Below are 22,089 nucleotides of genomic sequence, written 5' to 3'. Positions count from 1 at the left end.
GTAAGTACTTTGGTACATTCCTAATTGGCTGCTGGGATACCCTTTTATGTCCCTAGTATATGGTACTAAGGTACCCAGGGCATAGGTACACCAGAGGTCCCCCCATGGTCTGCAGCATGTATTATGCCACCCATGAGGGACCCTCCAAACCCTGACTACAGTACTGCCATTGCAGCCTCTGTCAGTTGGTGCTTGCACCCATCACAAAAGATATAAGCTTCCTCATATTTAACATCACTGCACTTAAAACCTATAAATCACCCCTCTAGCAGGCCTTTCAGTCCCAAAGACAGGATGCTCGGTTATAAATGTGAGCATGCCCCTGCATGAGCAGGACATCCCTATTAACCCCGGAGTCCATTTTCCAGGCTTTGTAAGTGAATCAGCCGTTACGATAAATAGAGGGGCCATGCGTCCTTACGCGATGACCATCTCTAAACTGGCTGAAACGAACCTGGACAGGTTTGGTTTCAAACATGTTGGAATCATACCCCCAACACCGTACATGGTGTTGGAGATATGATTACATCCACGGTAGGGCTCCTCCAGGGAGCCCTCCATGCTCCCGGGACTGATCTTCTAGAGCCTGAAAACGACCTAGGGCTGCTGCCGAACAGACACGATTCTGCCCTTCTCCTGCTGGGCCAAGCCAGAGCAGGGGAAGACAGGACAATAGGTTTCCTGTCACAGGGAAGTGTGACCATCTCCCAGACAGGATTTAGTGTATTGGGCCGGGGTGGGGGCGTTTGCCCGCATCACCAGACTGCTTTTAAGGGCACATTTGGGGACCTCCTTGCATTCTCCAGTTGGAACCAGTTCAGAGAGCCCATGGCTCCCTCACTGGTAGTAGCCTCTCCTCTATCCAGCCCCTCCCGAGGGAACCCTTGAATCTTCCCATCCCTCGCCTTAGGGTACTGAAGGGCTTATCTGTGAGTGTCTCCCTAGAATAGGCGTGGGATTAGATTCAGATCCAACTCCACTTCTTTGACCATCTGGACAATTTGACCGCCATCGTATCGACCGCGTCGGACTGACCACATCGAACTTTTCTTTTGGACCCAGGACCTGTGGACATCCAAAGGAATCTCCCTTGGAGTGAAGGAGTCACTCCCCTGCAACCGCAGGCACCGTAACGTAACTGACCACAACGTAGCTGACCGGCTCCCATGGACTCCGAAAGACTCAGTAACACAGATGGTGGTTCTGCAACTCCCTCAAGGCCTGCACTGTCTTCATGTCGAGTTAGAGGCCAGTATCCCTCGTCGGCACCCCTGGAATCGAAACCCTTTGCACCATGTCGGCTGGCCGTTTCCAATGCTTGGCGACTCTCCCCTCCAGAGATCTTGGTTTCACTTTCTTTGACTTCTGCGCCTGCTGCTGTTGCCAAGGCGTGTTGGTGCTCCTGTCGGACACTGACCCCCTGAATCTCGACATCCGATGTGGAACAGCTTGTGAACGGTTCCTGGTCCCTCCACAGCGTCGCCTGGTCCGTACAGCTGCAACTTCAAGTGCACCATCAACTCTCCTGCATTCATCGATATCATTGGGCATTCGTCTTCCGTGCCTCCTGGTCACTTCTGAGTGGCATAGACACTGTCCCCTCTGCTTGCAGGTTCTTTTTGTCTTGAATCCATCTTTGGGTTCCACTGGACTCCTTCGTCTTCTTCTCCAGCGGCACTTTCCTGAAGTCCTCCGTTGTGGTCAGCGGCGGTTTCTGTCGTCACTCCGCACCTATTTACCCGACTTCCCTGGTGTATCCACAGGTGGGGTGACTCTCCAACCTTCCAAATTCCACAGGGTTTCTTTAGGGTCCACTGGGAAGGGTCCTTCTCCTTTAAAACTGCAACCTCGATGTACTCATTGACTTGTATTGAGCACACGTCCTGTATTCACTCTGCACACGGCCTCCGTGGGGTTCCTAGATACTCACCTTGGGTCCCCGACTCTAAGTCTTCTAGGTCCATTCTTGACTGAGGTTGTGGTTCGCATTCCTCTATTTTAGTATATGGTTTGGTCTCCCCCTGGAGCCCACTGTGTATTTTTGCTACTTACCAATTTTATTGCTTAAAGTATTGTGTGTATTGTGATTGTATCTCTGAGTACCAGACACTGCAATGTGTTAGTTAGTGTTTTGTAATAAATACCTATTTTTGTAAGTTCACTGTGTGGTTCTTTTTCACTTAGCCTTCACTTTAAGATTAGATACCAGTAAAACTAGCTGCTTTGCACTCCTCCTAAATTAAGCCTGAAGGCAGCTCTCCATAGCTACCACTTAGAGAGCTTTCTAAGGTTGTCTAAACCACTGAAATCACTATAAGGGTCATCTTGATTGTTGCAGGATGCTACACTTGAATAAGTGTGCACCATATACCAAGCCAGCCTCCTACAAGTATTATAAAAATTATAATCATAATAAAAAACCATAACATGACAATTTCAAAAACATAGCCGAATGAAGGTGAGCCAGAGGCACCCAGCATGTCTTCTGCAAGTTTAAAAGTCAATGAATCTAGAATAGATTCTATGGCAGGACCGGAGGCTCCGATTATGCTTTTCCCTTCTTCGCTTTAATAACATATTTTTTCCACAGCAGCCAAAAAAAATAGAAATCAATCAACATTTCTATTTGAAGTACTGGGTATTTTAAGCCCAGCGGTGCAGGGGAACACACCCTATGACTTCGGGGTTCTTCCTGTTTCAGACCTACAGAAACACCGAGTCTTCTGGGTGAAGTCAAAGATCAGTTTATTGGCTGCAGACCAATTACAGGTATCCTAGAAGTACAACAGCGTGTATGTTCTCAGGAGACTGCTAAAAAATCACAGAAACAGGCTTCTCCTTAAATACAAAATATTCTGCTTCAGGCACACATTCCTTGGTTTACGATATGGCCATTACATGTATACATTACAAACGAAAAGGCAGAGTCATGATGACCATCCCACATTCCAGTTAAGCCAGCTCGCAATTATTTACCCAGCAAGGCTCAGGTCCCACATCAGATATCGATAGGCCCCAATAAACATGAGCCATCTCCTGTTTGGAAAACAAGCCATAAAACAGGAACAGTCAGGTGTGAAAGATTAGCTGGAGGCTCGTGTAGGATGAAAAGGCTTTATGGTGTGTCAAGCCCTGATGCTAATCACAGGTGGCCAGAGGACGGGGAGCTCGTGAGACCGGACTGACCTGGGGCAGCGAAGCCCAGCTGCCCAGGTCACAGAGAAGTCAAAGGAAAGCACATGTGCTCTAAAAGGCTCGTATTTGCTCCATGCTATGTAGCCTATGTGAGGGCAACCATAAGATGGCCACCGCTCTAAGATGGAACCCACGTAGTGATGTATAACAACGTATACACAGTGCATTCATAGCTAAAACGTTATACAAAGCACTTGTACATACCGCATTAACCATTCGCGGTTCACCAATACCAGGATAGATTGGTGGTAGGGCCCTGCCTCCTACGCGGTCCCAAATTGTAAAGTACGACATACCCTCCTTTTGCCCTTACATAGGCAATAACTATACTCATTTCAATCCGAGTCTAGGTCAATATTCACGAAGTCATGGAGATGTTGCTGTAGCATCATCCTATTACTTAGCTCGTCCCTTGATGCAGGTTTCCTTACACAAAATGTAGCACAGAGGCCACATATCGCAGGAGCACACTGTATGCACAGACAGAACAGGAAAAGGATGGCTAAGATCATTCCAATGACCATCAGAACTTTCCAACCCCAGGCAGATATCAGTTCCCAGAACCACCCCACCAGTGACCAATCTCCTTTATCTACGTGTATGGACTCAGATATTTTATGCAGTTTGGAGATGGCTTGATAAACTGTTGGAGCGTTATCTGGTATGAAAATGCAACAACTGGATTGGATAACCTTACATACCCCACCGCGGTCTGCAAGTATAACGTCTAGAACCATGCGGTTCTGCAAAGTCATGAAGCGATCCGCTTGGAGCTCAGCTGTCAAATTACCAAGGCCACCAGCCGTAACATTAACAGTGGATTCAACCACACAAGTCAGTTGTCTCAGGTTCCTACTATTAACCATAGGTCCCCAAAACGGCAGGAAACCCAAAAAGAAGTCTCCCGCTTCCTGACCGGCAGTATCCTCCTTACTAATCACGCCTCTCACAACTCTGGTCTTGTGATAGTCGGAGGCAGCAGTGAATGTTGGCGGTAGCAAATTTGCAATATAACATGTGCCCGAGAAATCAGGGGGCAACCATGTATATGCTCGGTCATTGCAGATAAAATATGTACCCTTGGCAGCCAAAAACGCAGGGGAAAACTGTGATGGGAAAGTGTACGTTTCAGTACAGTCACTTCTTCCCAGTTGAGCTCTAGGATTCTGACCATTACCTTGCAAACCGAACCAACCTATGTGGGGTACGACCCAGATTGGGGATGAGATTTTTCGCTGTCTTTCACCCAGACTAATACTATACCCCGTCGCGTTCCACCCTACATAAGCTCTCAATTCTTCCTTGGGTATAGATGAGTATGCATCGATATCTCTGCTCATATCGGCAACTCCTTTCATTAAGGCCTTATTATTGGTGCTAGGTCTGATGGAACGCGGTTGTCGCGGGGAGTAGGCATCTAGGGCAAAAAGAAACATGGTCTGGAATGCCCATGACGATCCATTGTAACTAAACGGCAGCACTAGATAAGGAATACCCTTATTAATGGTATGTGGCATTAAACCACACACCCAGCAATTCGTTGTATTCATGACTAGTTGGTGCTGGTGCAGGAGCTGAATAAACGAGTTGTTTACAAACTCAGACCGTCTAGCTTGTTCATGTTCAGGCAGAGGGTGAAAAGAGTGTGAGGAGACAGTAGGAGGAGGTATAGGCTGTACAGTGGGTGCAATGGGCTCTTGAGAGGAGAAGAATACAAATCCTACAGTAAACACTACCATACTACATAATATAAACAAACATAAAAATACAAAACGTTTGGTTTTCATTATTTTACATATTCTTGCTTTAAAGTTCATTTCCTCAGCGAGCCTCTCCATCTTAAAAAACTCCATCCTCTAATCGTGCCGCTCGCGGCGGGTGAGTTTCTTCTGCTAGGGAGTAAGCCTGTTTGTCCAGGGAACGCCCTAGACCAACCAGAACCGTTGACCTAACGTCTTCAGCCTGTACCCCAAAGTCTTGGCACCGCGACCCTGCGGCTTAACCCGGATAGTGGTTCGAAAAACAAAAATCAAGAAAGTCCTTCAGATGGGAGAGCTATGGTATCAAAACAAAAAGGTGAGGAAAAGAATATTTATTTGTCCATAGGCCTTGGTCTCAGATTGTAGTGGAGACGGCCAGGTACTGTTTGATCTTGAAACAAGAGTTCAGGTCTGTGGTGTCCAATCGAATTGACGGTGGCACAGCTTCTTGCAAAATGTCGTCACTCTGTTGTGCTGAAGTTGTGCCTTTTATGCGTGCATCACTGAACGGCACAAAACGAGGTACAGTGTCTGTTTCAGAGTCCGCGATACCCTCCTGGACCCACTGGTCATACGGCAGAGGCAAAGGGATCCTCTTCACGTGGGCGCCGTGGATCCAGTTCTTCTTCCCCTTTACTCGAACAGCTGATCTTGTAGATAGGAGTACGAGATGAGGGCCGCTCCAACGAGGCTCATCGTTGCTCTTGCGCTGAAAATTTTTCACCAAGACCCACGTGCCAGGGTCGATAGGGTGTCCTGGAGCCTCAGAGGCCGGGGGGGAGAGTATCATGCACCTGTTGGTGTAAAACACGCAGTTTATCCGTCAAATCATACAAGTAATCAAGCAGTACTGGGTGCTCGATTTCACTGAATTTCGTAGGTCTTGGCACACCCCATACATTGGCCGGGCGGCCAAAAACAACCTCATAAGGACTAAGTCTCACTCGTGAGTGCACGGTCATTCTTGTGGATAGGAGTGCTAAAGGCAGAGCGTCAGGCCATTTAAGACCGGTGCTCGCCTGGATTTTGGCCAATTTAAGTTTTAGAGCGCCGTTGTAGCGCTCTACTAATCCAGCTGATTGGGGGTGATTTGCAGCGTGGAACTTTTGCTTTATACCTAATCCCTCACACACATTCTTCATCACTTTACCCACAAACTCACTTCCATTATCACTCCACACCATTCTTGGCATTCCAAACCTAGGGAAAAATTCCTTCACAAGGGCTTTGGCTGTGGATAGAGCAGTATTATCTTTTAGGGGATAGGCCTCAATCCATTTTGAAAAAGCGCAAACAACCACCAATACATATTTCAGGTTGTTGCACCTTTCCATGTGAATAAAATCTAGCTGCAAAACTTCAAATGGATATGATGGAGGCGCAAAATGACCAGCTGGAGTTGGGGTTCCCCTACCAGGGTTGTACTTCAAGCATACCATACAATTCTTGACCACATTCTCTGCACACTTGGGAATTCCAGCATTCTGCCATACTGGAGCCAATAACTTACAGATTCCTTTCATACTGATATGTGCCATTCCATGTGCCATAGTAACTACTGGAAGCACATATGCATCAGGTAACAACCATTGCCTATGTTCTGACAGATCAATCCAACAACCATTCTCATCCAACTTACCCATACTTTCTCTCCACTTGCTCAACTCTTTCTCTGTGGCTTCAGATTGAAGGGACTTTACACTTTCTATTGTGTTTTCACACATTCCAACATCACCAACCCATCTTGCAGGGCCTGCAACATACATTCGAGTCTTTACATCTTTTGCTGTTTCTTTCGCGACTTCATCAGCAAACGCATTACCACGACCAACATCATCAGTGATTTTCTTGTGCGCACTGCATTTCATAATCGCAACTTGCAACGGTAGGGTCAGCGACTCAAGGAGATCATTCACCAACTTGCCATTCTGAATCTTAGCTCCATGCGAAGTCAGGAACCCACGTTCTTTCCACAATCGCCCAAAACTATGAGCCACGCCAAAGGCGTACTGGCTGTCCGTATATATGTTCACTCTCATTCCTTCAGACACCACGCATGCTCTTGTAAGGGCAATTAATTCTGCTGCTTGAGCCGAATTTTGTGGCACACGTGCAGTTTCCACAATCGTGTGCAAAGTAGTGATAGCATATGCAGCAGTCGTATCACCATTCGGGAGCTTGAAACACGAACCATCCACCCATAAGGTACCATCACACTGAGTCAGGGGAGTATCTTTGAGATCTACTCTCCCTCTCGTCTCTTCTTCTGTTCTGAACAGACAATCTTGTTGCTCAATTTCATCTAGATCTGCTGGGATTGGCAATAATGTAGCTGGATTCAACGTGTTGCATCTCTTTATGTGTACATGGTTTGCTAACAGTGTCAGCTCATATCCGGATAATCGCGCACTAGTTAAGTGTTGTGTCTTGGTCCTGTTTAACAATGTATCCACAGCATGTGGAACCATAACAATCAATGTATTATCCATTACTAGTCCAGCAGATTGTCGAATAGACATAGCTGCGGCAGCTGTAGCTCTCAGACAACTTGGCAATGCCCTCGCTACAGGGTCCAAGGTTGATGAAAAATATGCGCATGGGCGCGGTCTGTCGCCAAAAGGCTGTGTCAACACTGATAATGCGCAACCATCTTTCTCATGAACATACAATGTAAAAGGCTTGCTGTAGTCAGGGGTACCCAACACAGGAGCTGAACATAATGCATTACGCAATTCCAAAAAACTTTTCTGACACTCTTCAGACCATGGGATAGGATTCGGTGTGTCTTTACATGTTAATGCTAACAAAGGTTTTGCCAGCAAGGAAAAATTGGGAATCCAATGCCTACAGTATGAAGTAATGCCCAAGAAAGCACGCACTTCTCTCTGTGTTCTTGGTAAACTCAACTGTGCAATGGCTTGAATTCTTTCTGGGGTCAGTTTCCTTCCCTCCTTCGATAAGAGAGGACCTAAGTAGGTCACTTCTTGTCGACAATATTGCAGCTTTGAGAGGGACACTTTGTGATGAAAGTCAGACAAATGACGCAACAATGACAAGGTAGCGTTTTTGCAAATCTTTTTAGTATCCGCGGCGATTAGTAAATAGTCTACGTACTGAATGAGGATAGCGCCACTGGGTAAAACCAGTGCATCAAGCTGCGCTTTTAAAGCCTGACTGTATATTGATGGACTCTCACAGTAGCCCTGGGGAGCGCGTTTAAAGCGGAAGCTTCGGCCTCCTAAACTAAAGCCAAAAATGTCTCTGCTCTCCTCTGCAATTGGGATGCTAAAGAAAGCATTCTTTAAATCGATCACTGAGAACCATGCAGCGGAGGCTGGAATCATGGTTAACAAGGCAGTTATATCAGGGACAACTGGAAACTGTGGCACAACAATCTTATTTACCTCTCTAAGATCAATCACAAATCTGTAAACAGGTGGCTGTGAAGGGTCTGTTCGTTTTAAGACAGGTAAAATAGGACTATTGCAAACGTTGCCTCTTGTCTCTTCAATTACACCCTTTTTAATCAAATCATTGACAATTGTTAACAATGCTTTCTGACCTTCATTGGAGATCTTGTACTGGGGAATACGTGGCAATCTGACATTGGCCTTCAAAGTTACCACATATGGCGGTATTTCCAGAAGACCCACATCATTGGGACCAGTAGCCCACAGAACATCCGGAAGGGATGACAATTCAGGCGGCATTGCATTTTTAGACAAATACATTGGGGAAATCACTTTCTTACCTAATGTAAGTTGTACTCCTGAGGGAGAACAATACAACATGACATGCAATCTTTTTAGCAAATCTAATCCTAGCAAATTCTCACCACAACCTGTTAGGATGAGAGGTGCTTTTAGCTCGCAAGGTCCAACAGAAAGTGACATAGGACTAGAAATCGGGTTCCTAACTGGGGCGCCAGAAAAACTTACTGAAACATTCATTTCGCCAGACAAAGGCGCGCCAGGGAGTTTTGAATGCATTATTGAACTCTTTGCAGCACCAGTATCCAGCAGAAAGGGCTCCGTTACATTTGCTGTAGTTACTTTAACATAAGGTCCGCTCTGATCCACTGGCACTGAAACAACTCCCTCTCTCTGTCTACGGCTGTCCTAGTAATCATTATCTTCTACATTGTCATCTTCTGCATAATAATCATTATTGTAATACTGAGCTGTATTACCAGTCGCGTTGGCTTGCTGATCAAAGCTATTTATGGTATTTTGAGGCGGAAGAGGACGCGCGTTCTGGGGAACATTTCCACGCCCTCTGCCTCTAGGAGCTTGCTGACCACCTCTACCTCTTGCGCCATACGCATTACTGTTACGCTGCATTAATTTAGGGCAACTATATTTAAAATGACCTTCCTCTTTGCAATATGAACATTGGTTGGGACCTACAGGGATTCGTGGTTGATAATACCCATTCATTTGCTGATTATTCTGAAACTGTTGGGGCTGGTGATAGATACCTTGTGTTTGCCTATAATTATTCTGTCCTCCACGTGGCGGGTAAGCCTGCTGCAAAAGGACCTTCGTTTTCAGTTCTTTCGTTTTCTTGTCTGTTCTATCTTTTTCGTCTTTATCTCTGTTTTCATAATACTGTGCAGTAGCCACTATTTGCGCTGAAGAGGAAACAGCCCAAGAACTTTCTGAATCTTTTAATTTCTTACATAGCTCAGGAAGTAGATTCTGCACAAATTTATCAACAAATAACCGTTGGCCACCTTCAGTGCTCATGTCTTGACCACTGTGGTCGATAAACGTTTCTTCAAACCTGGTGAAGAAATCAGACACTGTCTCATCTTTCTTCTGCTTACTTGCGGATAATTTATCCCAATTTACGCGCATCGCGGGCATCATAGTTTTCATGTAGGTAATAATTCGACCAGGGAGTTCTGCTACTAAAGGGTCAGGCTTTGCGCCACCAACTTGTCTAGCGTCTGCAGCAACGATATTAGCCCATGTACCCCCTAGTTCTGCAGCATGATCCGTATTACGGATGGATCCCCATAAAGGCTGTGGAACAACATTCCCAAATAACATATCTATGTCAGCCAGATTCATTACACATGATTCCGCAGTTTGTGATAACTCTTTATAGTAACCTGCAGGGTTTTTACGGGGGTCAGGCAATGTCTGCTTAAGCGCTAAGACCTCAGATCGTTTCCATGGGACATGCACCCAAACACGCTGAAAATGTGCTAAGACAGGTGGATTAGCATTGGGATCAGCAGGTCTCCAAACTGGGGGAACCTCACGCATCGGATATTGGCGCGCTTTTACCTTCTTCCCCACAGGGAAATCTTGCTCAAACAACGACTGCTGGCAATCATCATTCCTCAAAGATAATAAGGTCGCAACTGCTTTATTTACATCGGGGCCCACAATCATGCCTTTTCCAAAATCGAATCTCACTCGACATAACTCCTGTGGGTTTGGGTTTGCACCATTATCCTCGAATTCCTCACAGAGGATTTCACACATCTTATCAAAGACATACCTCTGTTTTGGGGCATCCCATTGGTGAAAAACGTTAACAACTGATTCCACATCATAAAGTGAAGGGAAACCAATCCACCTACGCACCAGATGATCTAACACCTCTTTCTCGTCGGGACCAGGCAGCTGACTACGCAATTGCTTACGCTGTAAACCAGGAGTCGCACTAGATGATCCAAAGAGAGGCGACATTAAACTAGTAACTACATTAGCTAGACGTTGTCGCGCTGAAGGAGAAGTTGAGGCGAAAACGGGGGGATAAACAGAGGGAAGAAAAACAGATTCAGATACAGGTACCTGGGTAGTGTAAGAAGGAGCGCCAGGGGAAGCCGCTGGCGTGCTAGGCAAAGTCGCAGGAAGCACGGGGGTAACAGGTAACAAGACTGGCGGCCCTTGAGAGGGCTGCACTGCAGGGATAGGAGCCAGCTGAGGAGGAGCTGGCGGCTGTGGGAAGGCTTGCGGCATATTTACTGGAGGCTGCGCATTTACAAGCTGTGGAGGTGCTGTGGCATTTTGCGCATACGGGGGTGGCGAACTTAGCAAATGGGACATTAGGGAATCTTTTTCTTTCTCTGTCTCATCTTGCACAAGGGGTGACAAAACAGGGTAACATTTATCAATCCCTAGTTTGCGCTGTCTGTGCAATTGCTCATTCATTTGTTGTTCCTCATTATCTTTAAATTGCACAGCTGCTTGCATCACTGACATACTTCTTTCTTTCTTATTCTTTTTCGCTAGCTTAATTTCCTTTTGTTTGGCTTCCTTTCGCCATAGGCGGAAAGAATCAAACCTCGCCAGCCGGGCTTTCTTTTTAAACAATTTAATTTCCAAATTATCTAAGATATCTGTATCGAAACTACCATTTTGGGGCCATTTTAAAACACCGTCCTTTCTGGTGTATCGGATCCATACTTCATTATATGCAATGGGGCCCACGCCATGTTTTACATAAAGCTCATAAGTTGGAGTTCCAATTGGAGGAACCGGACATGAATCCTCTAACTGGAAATCCCTTCCACAACCCAAACAAAACAATCTACAAAATACACTAGAACCAGGCATCTTCGCTCACTAGTCTAGTTTCAAACGTCAAAGGATTATCGAATACGATAGTCTCGTGAGTACACGAATCCTCTGGCTTTGGGACTTGCAAGCACCAAATCAAAATGATCCCGAAGGATACCAAATTCAAACTGGGAGACGCTCCACTTATACTTAACTGAATATTGATGATCGATGGCGTCACCAGAAGACTCTCTCGATTGTTTCGCTCTACCAAAATCGTCAAGGGTCCAAAACAGGGCGATTAATCAGGGCAGCAGTCCTTCGTAGCCGTCGGGACGCGGAGAACCTCGCAGAAAAGACTTTTGGACCACGTCGACATGCAGGGGTCGATGAAGTGGCGGCCTTCCTCCAGAATTTCCACACGAAGCTCCTCACGAACCTCTGGCTTGGACCGGTACCGCTGAAATCGCGCCGAGTTGGGCGCCAACTGAAGTACTGGGTATTTTAAGCCCAGCGGTGCAGGGGAACACACCCTATGACTTCGGGGTTCTTCCTGTTTCAGACCTACAGAAACACAGAGTCTTCTGGGTGAAGTCAAAGATCAGTTTATTGGCTGCAGACCAATTACAGGTATCCTAGAAGTACAACAGCGTGTATGTTCTCAGGAGACTGCTAAAAATCACAGAAACGGGCTTCTCCTTAAATACAAAATATTCTGCTTCAGGCACACATTCCTTGGTTTACGATATGGCCATTACATGTATACATTACAAACGAAAAGGCAGAGTCATGATGACCATCCCACATTCCAGTTAAGCCAGCTCGCAATTATTTACCCAGCAAGGCTCAGATCCCACATCAGATATCGATAGGCCCCAATAAACATGAGCCATCTCCTGTTTGGAAAACAAGCCATAAAACAGGAACAGTCAGGTGTGAAAGAGATTAGCTGGAGGCTCGTGTAGGATGAAAAGGCTTTATGGTGTGTCAAGCCCTGATGCTAATCACAGGTGGCCAGAGGACGGGGAGCTTGTGAGACCGGACTGACCTGGGGCAGCGAAGCCCAGCTGCCCAGGTCACAGAGAAGTCAAAGGAAAGCACATGTGCTCTAAAAGGCTCGTATTTGCTCCATGCTATGTAGCCTATGTGAGGGCAACCATAAGATGGCCACCGCTCTAAGATGGAACCCACGTAGTGATGTATAACAATGTATACACAGTGCATTCATAGCTAAAACGTTATACAAAGCACTTGTACATACCGCATTAACCATTCGCGGTTCACCAATACCAGGATAGATTGGTGGTAGGGCCCTGCCTCCTACGCGGTCCCAAATTGTAAAGTACGACATATTCCCAAAACCGGGGAAACGCTCCTGAGAGATAAATCACGACCACCACATGAGTCCGTAAGACTACAGCTCCCATGAGTCACAGTCCCATCCAAGCGTAGTCCTTCCTCAGTGTCATCCTCTAGTAGAAGGTCTGCTACATCCGTTGTCCCTCCTCTTTCTTCGCTGCGCCGCAGCACCAGATAAGTCGTTTTCCTTACTTTGCCGATTTTGTGGCTTTAACTCTTTTTGTTCAGTAGTTTGGGGGCCCGTCTCCTTGAGTGGGACCCGGGCTCCTTGTCGGGGTTTCTTGCCCGTTTTCTCCACAGATCCCCCTTTGCCGCGGGAGCGCCTTCGCTCCTTACGCGGCCGTCCCATCTCTGCGGTAGACAATTGACACCGCAAGGGGGAGCTCGCGCGTCTCGTTGGTCCCGCATCGCGTCTCCATAGCTGAGGAGGCGCGAAGCGAGACCATCGGACCTGCGAGCCTGGTCCCCGCACTGCCACACCTGAACGCCCCTTGGGGGTCTGCAATTATCCCGCAAAAATTATTTTACGCCCCGGCGGGGGTCTGTATTGCGGCATTGCCGCGGTGATTGCCTAAGGGCACAAACCTTCAACACTTCGCTCGCAGGAACGTTTGGCGCGCTGGGTGGCAGTTGGGCCCCGTCACTTAGTGGGGGCTGCGTGTGTGAGGCGGGTGCGGCCTCTATTTGCAGTGTTCTACACTGCCCGGAATTTTATTGCAGTCTGTCAGGCTGCACACATTCCAACGAGGGGTTTCTGCCCTCTGGTACAGAACTGCCTTGATACTCCAAGGGGGGCTCGCCCTTTCCTAACGTTGAGTGGTGGTTGGCTCACCAGATACTAGGACGGGGGGCGCTTTGCGCTGATTGTGTCAGTGGGGTAGTGATTACTGGCAAATATGAGCCACTCAGAGTTTGTGGAGGAGGAGCAGTTTCAGTACTTGCCCCTGGACGACCAGTTTTTTGAGGCGGTGGACGAGTCCATCTTCAGGTGTGTGACTGATGTGATGGGACCTATGGAAGAGCGCCTCTCTAACCGCATTATTGCGGAATGCGCGAAGTTGGCTTTCTCCCACGCAAACTCACAGGGTCCAACTTCTACCCCTTCCCTGGAGGATGGGCCGCCGGTGCCTAAAAAGGGTCGCATGGAGGGAGGCTCCGGGGAGCCGCAGGGTGTGGACAGGGACACTTTTGAACGTCTCAAGCGCGCGTTTCTCGCAAAGGCGCCCCTAACGCCCCCGGCGCAATCCCCGGTCCCACCTCCTGCAGAGTCCGTAGTCCCGGATTCCCCTTCCCCGGACGCAGGTTCACCTGCGGATTCGGATGAAGAGGAAGGGTCCTCACGGTCTTGGTGCCCGACCAGCTCTGACGCGGAGTTACCGCAGGATGCCTCGGGCATGCTGAACCCGGATGAGATCATTCATCCGCGGTCAGCGGCCTGGGCACCCGGTGACAAAGTTTGTGGCGAGTCGCCTCCGGAAACCCTTAGAGAAGGAGGCTAGAGGTTGTCTGAGGAAATGAGTGCCCTAGGCAGTCGTTGGACGGGAAGGTGGCCCATACACCGGAGTTGGATTCCAAGATGGCCACCTTCCTGGCCAAGTGTATGAAGGACCCCCGTAAAGGAATAGACCGTTCCTGGCGCTCCTGTCAGGATAAGCTCCTTGACGTGATAGGGCCATTGACAAAGATTTTAGATATGGCGGAGGAGGCCAAGGCCACAGGTTCCACCATTTCTCCCGACGTTCTTTCGAACTGGGCACAGCGGGCGGTGGTTTTTCTGGGCAACGCCAATTGCGCCCTCTCGACTGAATGTCGGCGTTCATTCCTGATTAAGTTGGACCCCAAGCTTGGCGACTTGGCTTCGTCCGGGGCAGGAGCGGTCGCAGAAGGCGGGCTTTTTGGCGAGCCTTTTGTGAAGGAATTGAGCAAGTTTGTGGCCACCTTCACGAGTTTGGACAAGGCCCAGTCCAATATTAAGCGGGTCTTTCAGTCTTGTTTTTCCGGCGGGGCTGGTCGTGGCAGGGGCCGCTCGACCGGCCGTGGCGGACAGCAGAACCCTGGTAGGGGACAAGGCTCCGGACGAGGGCAATATAACACTTCCGCCAATTTTACCAACTTCTACCCGACCAGAGGGCAGAAATTCCGGGGACGCGGAGGCTACAAGAACACCGCCGGAGGATCCGCAAGTGGCGGTAAGTCTAATTTCCCCTTCCCAAGTTCGTATTGGGGGCCGACTAGCGCACTTCAGAGAGGCCTGGGGAGCCATCACGAGCAATGCCTGGGTTCTGCAGACCATTCGGGGTTTCCACATAGAGTTTTACGATTCACCCCGGCAGGCAGGCCTTCCGCATCCTACAAGTTTTTCCGCGGCCGATGCAGGTCTTATAGACGAGGAAGTTTCCGCTCTACTCCGCAAAGGGGCAATCTGTCGGTCGACTTTGCATCCCCAGGGCTTCTTGAGCAATATCTTCCTAGTGGAGAAGACAGATGGGGGTGGAGGCCGGTCATCAATCTGAAGGAGTTCAATGGCTGGTTGATATATCGCCATTTCAAGGTGGAGGGGATCCATCTCCTTCGGGATGTGCTCCTTCTGGGGGACTGGATGGCACGCTTGGATCTAAAAGATGCGTATCTGGTTGTCCCGATTCACCCTCCTCATCGCTGTTTTCTGCAGTTTCAGTGGAGACATCACGTGTACGAGTTTACCATCCTTCCGTTCGGACTGTCCTCGGCACCATGGTGCTTCACGAAGGTACTCCATCCGGCAGTGGAGTTTCTGCGAAGCCAAGGGGTGCGGATGATCGTATATCTGGACGATATCCTTGTCATGGCACAATGTCCTCAGAGGTTGCTTTCTCAACTGCATCAGGCGATTTTCCTCTTGCAAGGCTTGGGCTTCATCATCAACGGGGACAAGTCGATTTTGCACCCGACTCAAAATATAGTCTTCCTGGGGTTCGTGGTAGACTCGGTTCACGCGTCTTTGAGCCTTCCCCAGCGGAAGTTGGCCAAGATTCGGCACCTGTTATGACAGACTCTCTCCAAGTCCCACACCTCCCTCCGTCAGATTGCCCGGGTGGTGGGTCTTCTCTCCTCATCCATCCAGGCAATCTTTCCGGGTCCCCTGCACTATCATGCGCTGCAGCGCCTGAAGGTTCATCATCTTCGGAGGGGCGTGTCGTACAACCAGAAGGTTCCTCTGTCGGAGGAGGTCAAGAAGGAAATGTCCTGGTGGCTCGCCCACATGGACGCCTGGAATGGCAGAGCCATTTTCGGACCCGCTCCCGACTTGGTGATAGAGTCAGACGCCAGCAGCTCGGGGTGGGGCGCTCGCTGCGGCGACTTCTCTACTGGCGGCGCTTGGTCATTAGAAGAGCCGGGGTTCCATATCAACTGCTTGGAGCTTCTGGCGGGATCGTTCGCGATCCAGTGTTGGACCAGAGACAGGGTTCGCTCTTGCGTCCTTTTGAGAATGGACAATGTCTCCGCGGTGCGTTACATCAACCGCCTGGGGGGCTCTCGGTCGCAAGCTCTGGCGAACCTGGCGAAAGACTTCTGGGGTCATTGTCTGGATCATCACATATCCGTGACTGCAGAGTATCTGCCAGGTCAGGCCAATCAGGTAGCGGACTGGCACTCCCGGCATTTGCGCGATTCCAGCCAATGGAAGCTGAACGTTCAGGTTTTTCAGTGGTTTGCCACCCTTTGGGGCCCTTTCTCAGTGGATCTGTTCGCGTCCCGTCTGGACCATCAACTTCCGAGGTTTTTCAGTTGGAGGCCGGACCCTCTGGCGCAGGCAACGGATGCTTTCCTGCAGGAGTGGGGTCAGGAACAGAGTTATGCGTTTCCTCCGTTGTCCATGATTGTGAGATTGGCGGCTCAGGCTCGCCGGCAGAAAGCGGAGATGGTCGTGGTGACGCCGTTTGAGGTACCAAGTATGGTTTCCAGTTCTTCTGGAACTTTCTTGGGATTTTCCAATCCCACTCCCCCTGTTTCCTCATCTTCTTCTGAATCCGAACGGGGGAACACCACCACCTGGTCACTCGGGGTTCTCTCCTCCTGATGGCATGGCGGCTTTCCGGCGACGCTGGTCGCTCCCAGGCCTTTCGGGACCGGCTGACAACCTCTTATCAAAAGCCTGGGCTGCAAGCACCTCCAAACGCTATCGGTCCGCCTGGACGAAGTGGTTTTGTTGGTGTCTTCGACGGGGTTTGGATCCCATGGTCGCGGGCATTGTTCCCATTCTAAATTTCTTGGCGGAAATGGCGACGGACGGCCTGGCATATCGAACCATTAATGCAATGCGCTCGGCTATCTCGGCGGCCCATTGTCTTATAGAGGGTGTGCCTGTGGGCGAACACCCTTTTGTCTGTTGTCTTTTGAGGGGAATTAATTTGTCTTTGCCCCCGGAACCACGTTATTCCGTCTTATGGGATGTCAATGTGGTTCTTAATTTGTTCTGGTCTTGGCAGTCAAATAAGTACCTGTCTTTGAAGGAGATCTCGGCGAAGCTAGCCATGCTGCTATGTCTAGTTTCTTGTCGCAGGGTCTCGGATGTGCGTGCGCTGGACATTGCGGCGCGAGTGTTTTCTCCGGATGGCGTGACATTTACGATTGGCCGCCGAACGAAGTCAGCTTCGAGGTCAATATCGTATCCGGCCTTTGTGGATGTGCCCAAACTTTGTGTCGTGAATTGTCTGAAGGCTTATGAAGATATAACCTCTGAGTTACGCCCTCCAGGCGAGAGACAGCTTCTCATTGCATTAAGAAAACCGCACAACGCAGTCTCCTCCCCCACCATTGCTAGGTGGGTGCGGTGGGTCATGCAAGAGACGGGGATAGACGCAAAACAGTTTGGTGCTCATTCCGCCAGGGGAGCAATGGCGTCGAAAGCGTTCTCTGGGAGCTCGCTTGGAGAATTTAATGCGAGCTGCGGACTGGTCTTCGGATTCCACTTTTAAACGGTTTTATTTTAAACCGGTGGTGGATTTAGCACATTTGGTGGTAAGTAAGCTTTGAACTAGCATAATTTGAGCCTCCGGTCCTGCCATAGAATCGAAATTTGCCTAGCATAGGGACGGTAAGTTTCAATTCTATTAAGGACACGGAGGCGAGGATTATCCCTCCCTTGGCACAATCTGTGCGAACCCACCCGTATGGCAGTAAGTAAGATGTTTTGTTACACTACATGTTGTTGGCATGTTTAATCTTTGCTTCAAAATGGTGTGGTGATGAGTTATTCAGTTTCAGGGTCTTTACGACTTGTGCTTTGCTTTCAGGGAATTATGGTTCCAAACAAGACCAATAACTTTGAGGCGTTCGCGCGAAGAAAGAGGAGGGACAACGGATGTAGCAGACCTTCTACTAGAGGATGACACTGAGGAAGGACTACGCTTCGATGGGACTGTGACTCATGGGAGCTGTAGTCTTACGGACTCATGTGGTGGTCGTGATTTCTCTCAGGAGCGTTTCCCCGGTTTTGGGAATAGAAATGTTGATTGGTTTCTAATTTTTTTAGCATCCATGTAATTAGAACCAGCAGTTAGTGTTAGATTTGCCGCAGCACCCATCTCCTCGAGAGAGTGGCTCATACCTCACATTCTGAAGAAGCCACAAGCTCAAGGGGCAACTCCAAAAATTGATCGCTAAGGGTATTCTCAACAAGTTAATGTCGACAAGAAACGGGATCTGCAGGGCCAGGCAAATACCCAGTGCCCATTCGAAGGGGCACCTGAGTGCCGATTCGAAGGCGCATCAGGGGCAATGAAACACAGGCCGTACGCAGGTAAAACAGGCCGGTCAGAATGACAATGGCCAATCAAAGTCCAGCTCCTGGAGCGAGTAGATTCCGAAGAATTGTAAGCATATGCTCATGGCACAGCTGGAGCAGTGGTAGTTCCAGTGGGCTTGGAAACCGAACATCCATTGCGCAGAAGCAAAAATAGATACTAAATTCCGCAAACAGGGAAAAGCACCAAAGGAATACCCCCGAAAACACTGGAACATAAAGAATGAAGAAAAGCTGGTATTACTTAAAAGATTTTTTTGAATGAACTGACTAAGTCAGTTCCAATAACTTTAAAGAAGTGTGGTATTCTGGCGGTATTGAGTGCATTAAATATTCGGTGGAAATCTAGTGGTGTTTATCAAGGACTGCATCTTACTGGATGTGCATGCATTATGAAAGTTTCACGAGCAAATGCTTATGCTGCATTTGTTTGTACACACTAGTGCTTTGAGTCTGCTAAGCTTGGTAAAGTATGCCTTCAATTTGAAATTGTAGACCACACGAGTTATCCCTACCCCCACAAGTGGGAGGGAAGAGCATGTTATTGCAGCAGGTCCCTAGCTGGGAGACTGATAAAATTCATGGGATCCCCGCTCTTATTCTGCAACAATCCTGATCGCATAAAATTTAATAGCTTACATTTGAACAATTGTAATGGGGGGGGGGGGGGGGGGTGTTGAAGGGGCTAGTATACCTTTTAGATAGCAGGCCAAATTTGCTACCGACGCATTACATACGCCTTGGATGGTAACCTGTACAGAGGAGTCATATTCTTTTCCAGTAAGGAAGACTTCTTTATTGGTTCATTCACAACGAAAGAAAAATGGGAGTGTCCATGATTCATTAATAAAGCTGCCTCCTGGGGATCAAATCTAGCGACAGGGAAGTGCTTCAAGCAAGCTGTGAACTGGAATGTTGAAATCTGCAAATATATTATGCCATGTATTAACCAAACAGCGGAGGGTGTTTCTGCTATTGTAAATGGGAGCGGTTCTAACTTCTCTAGATATAACATGGTGTCCGTGGCATCTTTCTTAGCCATGAGTCATTGTTTACGTGTCAGGTTAAAAGGCAAGCATAGCTGGGTCAAATTAAGGTAATGCCAAGGTATGCGACCATTCTTAAAAGTGTTTGAAGTGTCCAGCTAAACTACATGATAGCTCTAAGCTGACTATGCCCATGATATAATGTACACATGTCACTTTGCATAATATCAATAACAGATGACAAAATGTTATGCAAATTAAAAATGTGAGAAGACAACATATTAATACTATTATTAACAATAGCACACACTTTATCCAAATTATCTTGATCAATTTGTCTGAAACATGCGTCAGCATCCATTTGTGACAATTTCCAAATTTCAGTATATGTGGAATGAATAAATCTTTTTGAATCTGAAGACTTAAGACCTTATAGAAAGTCAGAAAGGGCCATGTCTTCTGACAGGAAAAAAAAGATGTAGTTTCACTGCAGAGAGTGTGGAATGTTCCAAGCACTGTGGACACAGTTTTCTCGCCGAATAGGTGGTAACAATACCTGAGTGCTGAGAGTGAGAATAACGGAGTCGGGTCTGCTTGCCTTAAACCCTGGTGTGGAATAAAAAAAATTAGCATAACAACCATTTGTGTCCAATGCCCACAATAACCACCCATGAGGACCTGAAAGTGTGGAATTAAATGTATAATTCTACAATATACTATTGAGCTGTTAGTCAGTGTAATTTGTCAAATGTTGCCAATTTTCAAAGTGGGCAATGGAAGAGCTGTTAAGGGTATTCATATCTTTAATTTTAGCTAGTCTTAGACACGTAGTGTGCTGAACGATGTCATTCAAAAAAAATCATTTGTGTTTGAATTAAACAGGCTCGGAACAAGTTTTCTGTCCCATGTACTTGCCAGTTGTATACGTCCAATAAACATAGCTTTTTCCAGCTAATTGTGTGACAAACAAATCTATATATACTAGCTTAGTTTGTGTAAGCATATATTACTTTGGTGGTATAGAGACTAATTTGAAATACTATGATGTTGAGTCTTATGTATCATATGTATCATATCCAGAAAAATAAGTGAATTTATCCCTATATGTTTTTGATCTACCTTGTGGGGGAGTGGGGCAATGTTACCATTGTGTGTAATTAAAAAGTGTGTATTGAACACTAGCTTGATGTAAATAGTGATGTCCATAATGATGGTAACAGAATATTTCACCATAATTAGCAGAATTAAGGAACAGATCCTCTGATTCGAAAACAATGTAGTATTCCAGCTCCGAGAGCATGGAGTTTACAGTTTTAACATCCCAATCATTAGAATGTAACAGCACAATTTCATCACCTATGGAAACCCTAAATACAGATGTTATCTGCAGAATTTCCGTAGTGCTGAATATATTGCAAGGTACTTTAACCCAAACAATTCCATCTGTTGAAATGTTCACGAGGGACAAGTCTCTTTTTAGCATTTGTGAAGATGAGTGAGGCGTCAACACCTCAGCAACCAGTTCTGTAGCAAAGCATTCTGGAAGATAATGCCCATTAATCAGCAAGAAGAAAACAGTCACAAATGGATCCGTAGAAATAGAAAAAGCAAGGAAAGTGTTATCCAAACATATATCCAAGGTGGGACCAGATAAGTGTGTTTCAGCCATGGAAAGAAAGCACAGATCATTGTAGCAGAAGAACTGTCACAAGAGAAAAATCATCTCGACCTATATAATATCCAGAAGCAGTTCATTGAAAAGCTGGTGCCACAGCTACCGTTACTGCCTGGAAAAATCCAAAAGAGGTGGATCTGTATAAATGTAATCAGCTGCAGAAGACTCAGTAGTAAGAGCAGTAATTACTTCAGTTGTGTTGCGGTTTGCGAATGAAGGAATTAAGTGTGGTGCATTCCCCCCACTCCAAACTGGGGAGAAACAGTTTTGGTGGTGCTCACCAGCTGCAGAGGAGTTTCCTGTATGGTATTGACAGGAGTTGGGGACCTACCAAGGACTCCTCGTGGTCTACTATTTATAATTTGCCACATGATGTAGCTTTATGTGATCAGTGGAGACAAAATGATTGCCTTTGGAGCCTAATAGCAGTGGCAAGATTACAGTTCTTGTACCTTGAAAGCCACGGACTGGTACCGGGGCGTGGTAAGATGGTTCAAACTCCTTCACCACCACCTTATCTCGGGTGAGATCACCAACCTGTGTAATCCAGCCAGAAGGTTCTGGTGTCTCCTTAATTCCCACAGAGGCAGACGTCTTCAACAGTTCGTTGGATTGGGTGTCACAGAAGTTTTGCAGATGCTGTAAAATAGCACAACGATCATCTACATCAAAGGGCATGGCTATCGCCACAATGTAGGGACCATCCAGGTCAGGAGCGAACATTTTGATGCCAAAGAGGACTTCGTATGAGGTCCAGCCACCCAAAGATCTTTTAGGGAGATTGTTAAGTGCTCGTTGTACCCCATATGGGTGGTGG

This window comes from Triturus cristatus, chromosome 2_2, assembly GCF_964204655.1.
Source record: "Triturus cristatus chromosome 2_2, aTriCri1.1, whole genome shotgun sequence".
NCBI lineage: Eukaryota > Metazoa > Chordata > Amphibia > Caudata > Salamandridae > Triturus > Triturus cristatus.
The sequence above is the reverse complement of the archived record's forward strand: the minus strand, read 5'-3'. Positions refer to the sequence as shown.